Source organism: Eleutherodactylus coqui, chromosome 8, assembly GCF_035609145.1.
Source record: "Eleutherodactylus coqui strain aEleCoq1 chromosome 8, aEleCoq1.hap1, whole genome shotgun sequence".
NCBI classification, from domain to species: Eukaryota; Metazoa; Chordata; class Amphibia; order Anura; family Eleutherodactylidae; genus Eleutherodactylus; species Eleutherodactylus coqui.
Genome location: NC_089844.1, coordinates 157,386,110 through 157,390,079, shown reverse-complemented (window position 1 = coordinate 157,390,079; position 3,970 = coordinate 157,386,110).

Genomic DNA, 3,970 nt, shown 5'->3' with positions numbered 1-3,970 from the left:
ATGTGGACACAACTTCTGCCGCTCGTGTATTGTGAGTGCGCTGGATGCACAGGAGGCATCTGGAGTGAATTTTGTTCCATGTCCATATTTGCAAAAAATATATGCAAACTTGTACAGGACAAACTCGGGCATTTACCAATACATCTTGATATGCGGCTATTTCTCAGATTTATCATCAATATCTGAAAGTCCAGCATATCTCTGGTCAGATCTACCACTAACTTAGCAATCAGTGAAAAAAAAAATTTCTGTCCGTGTGGTATTTGTCCTATTGAAATATTGTAGGATCTGCTTGGTATTATAACCTTATTCTAGTTTCATTAAGGAATACCACCAATATCACTATACTCATCATGTATAGGAGTGTATAGAGCTCCACCTAGAGGAGAGATTTAGGAATAACATACGAGGTGTAAAGTAATACCCTACTTACCCCATCTCCTGATTAGGCTAAGCAGGCATATTTGTTTGTATGTGTGTGTTTGTGTCTGTGTCCACTTGTTTGTTATTCAAACTATCATGTGTGAGGAATAGTTTTTTTAAATTTATTTAGCTAATAAAAGTTATATTTTAGTCTAGGCCTTCAGTGATCCACATATTGTTTTTCTAGAGCCTTTTAGTAGTCTCAGTGATCCGAGATAGGGAAGAGTGTAGCGCTTTTGAACGTAATTAATCATTGCGCAATGCATATTCTATGTTCCAACTTCAAGCCTTTTGAGGGTCACCTAGCATTTGTCCGATTGAGCTGAAGTTTTGCACAGTCCGCTTTTTTGTTGTTGATTGGAACAAGATTAGGGGGTGGGAACAACAAAAGTTTAACTTTGGGAAAATTACCTATAGCTAAGGGCCACACTAGTGTGAACTTCGAACGACGAGAAGGTGAGCGAGGGAACAGGCCCCCATGCCGGAGAGCTAGCCACCCATTTCAACGCAAAAAAAATAAATAAATAATGTCAGAAAGCTGCACGGCTAGCCTCTATCCTGGTCTCTTCAGCACTGCATCCATCCATCACAAATTTGCTTTCTATACTGTGATAGACATGATGATTGGTTGGTGTAAAATGTCTATCGATTTGCACTAGACGTATTATGTGTGTTTTGTGACTTCAGCCTAATGTGGAACTCTGCTGCATAAGGAAAGAGTTAAATCACAGTGTTATGTTATTGCTTGAGTGTTTTCCCAGTCCTCCCATCCTCCACACACAGAATCTTCTTGAACAAAGGGATATCTACTTTCACTTTCAGATTTGGACACATGTTAAAGACAAAGACTTGCTTATACATTGGACTTGAGAGAAGGTGGGCAGGAAGGAGGGGGGATTATATATGATCCGACAAATGAGAATCCTATATGTTACTGATGTAACCTGTTGCACGCCCATTGTGTGTCTGTACAATAAAAGGCCCTGTCTGGCTGTTTCTGGGCAGAGAGCCATTTTGAGCATGAGACTGATACCTCGTGTTTGACTTGGTCAGTGTGCGCATACTGCTTCTACACAATACTCAATTTGGAAGCGACAAAATACCCCAAAAGCCTGCTGGAGAAAATTATAATCCAGTTCAGTGGCGTCCCTGGGTGGGCCGAGTTAAGAGATTTTGATTTCTTTCATTCTGGAAAAATACAGAGATCGGCGGATGGCACGCAGAACTCAGGGGCCCGAAAATCTACAGAACACGGTAAGATTGCTTTATGTAAATCTACCGATGTGATCTGGGTTCTGACTGCTTTTCTGCCTGTTCCTGATCCAGAGTGATAAATCAATGAAAGGCAGGTAATATAGTTCTTTCTTACTCGGAAAAGACCACCGTTTTAACCTGCTTAAGGGGTATTTTGTATGCTGTGGCTGTTATGTCTGAGACGGTTAAAAATTGTTTATGCAAGACCAAGAGATAAATTCTGTGAGGGTTAATGTGTCGGGAGGGCGGACTCGGCTGTTTAAGTCTGAGGGAACACGCCAGTGACACGTGCTCCTAGGTAAAACTAGTGTGAGGTTAGGAAGATTTATGATACGTATACTTACCATATGATTGAGCGTGTTATGTTCTCATATGTGGAAAGGTATTTACGGGTGAATATAGCCGTGGTGTGACGGCTGATTTCTCCAGAATATTATTGAGGTTTTGGTCATTGAAAATAATCGTCAGTCTCTGTGTATAGCTAAATGTCCTGTCTAGGACGTGTACAGGAAGTGCTCTTCGGGATTGCTAGTAGACCTTGGGTTGATATAAAGGTGGATGAGATATATATATACCTTGAGCCGTTGTGGGTATTCTCCAGTAATCCCGTCTGTCTGGTATTATAGAAAGAATGTGCAGTGTTTATTGTTGGGGGGAGGGCTGCTGATAAGAGTGAACTGAAAGCTTTTTCCAATTAACCCTTTCTGTTTACTTTGTCGTTCCCTGTGTTTTGTAGAATTAATGTGCATTATAATTCTGAGTGGGAAAGAGGTTATATGGGAAGGATTTGAAGCAAGCAGATTTTACAAGAGGAACACTATTGTGTCCAGAAACTTTGAATAGAATAGAATAAGCAGGTAGCATAGAGTTGAGCAAAGTGAGCAAGGACAAAGGTCATAGAGCTTGTGATTTGGTTACTGAACAATGGGAAAGGACCAGGAAAAGTTGCAGAAAGAAATGTTAGGTCATGGACAGATAAGATAGGCTGTAGAAAGTTTTCAGAAGATGAGCAGGAAGCCTAGCAGAAAGAAAGGTGTTTTTAGATTGCTAGGAGAAGGTATAACGTAGTCAAGAGATTGAAGAGGGGAAAGCATGTAGGGGGGTATGTGTATTGCTAATGAACAATGTAATGTCTTTGTGTTGACTGCAGCCCCTCCCTGTAATGGCGGCTGGCTTGCAATGTTTACAATCCAACATAGTGTGACTCTGCAGAAAATGTAGTGAGGCCTGCCCCCACCCTGAAGTTACTCCCCCCCCCCCATGTGCTCACTTTCAGGGTGTGTGATGTTACTTCCGGTCCCTCCCCATCCGGGACAGGACCTGGCCCCGCCCCTTCCTCCTCCAGCGGCCATCTTGCCTCACCTGGACGTGCTGCTACTCAGCAGCCATTTTGCCTCACTTGGGAGATTTGTAGCCCCGCCCCTTTCTGCCTCTGGCGGCCATTTTGCTGCATTTGGGAGGCCTATATTCCCCAATGCCACTGTATCCAGTGCTAACATCATGATTGTCTGAAGTAAGGTTTTGTTTGACCAGACTTTGTTACACTCCAAGATGTGGCCACTTTGGATGTGTGATAAGTTCAGGGAAACAAACCTTTGTGGAGATGCAGCTTGGGACATAGTAGATGACTAAGCTGGTTTATAGTGCATGGAAGATTGGAGTTGATGCATGGGGGGCAGAGACCAGGAATACATGACAGGGGACGCTCTCTCATGTTCCCAGGGGCTCTGTTTTCCACTGCCCGCTTCTCCAATGGATGCTCAGACAGATGATGTTATGGAAGGCTCCTACAGATGGAATAATTTCCCTATAGTCACCCAGCAAACTTTTTCATGCAATTTGGTGAAGTAATTTTACTTTTTATGTGAAGAAAGAGGGACTGAATTGCCCAGAGTAGGATGTTAATTCATCCGTATTCTTTAGTTTTTCTTTAAGCCTTTTGTATATTCTAGTGTCAGTCTACACTGAAGCTATAATTATATTCCGACAGGAGAGTAAAAGCTAAGCGCTAGCCATACCCTGAAATACTATTACACTGGGTGACGTAAAATTTGAATTGTGTGGCGCCCCCTTGTGTTAAAAAATGCTAACTGCGACCTGAAAGGAAAAACATTTTTTTGTAAGGAGATTTTCGCTCAGACTTCGCTGCATACAATGTCACCTTGACCTACAAAGTGCTTGTTTTTGTGCCTCTTGATTTACTAGTTTGAACGCAATGACTCTTTTTCCATTGAGTATTCCTGTTCAAAAGGGGGGAGGCAGAGGTGATAAGGGTCATAGATGATCTAGGTGT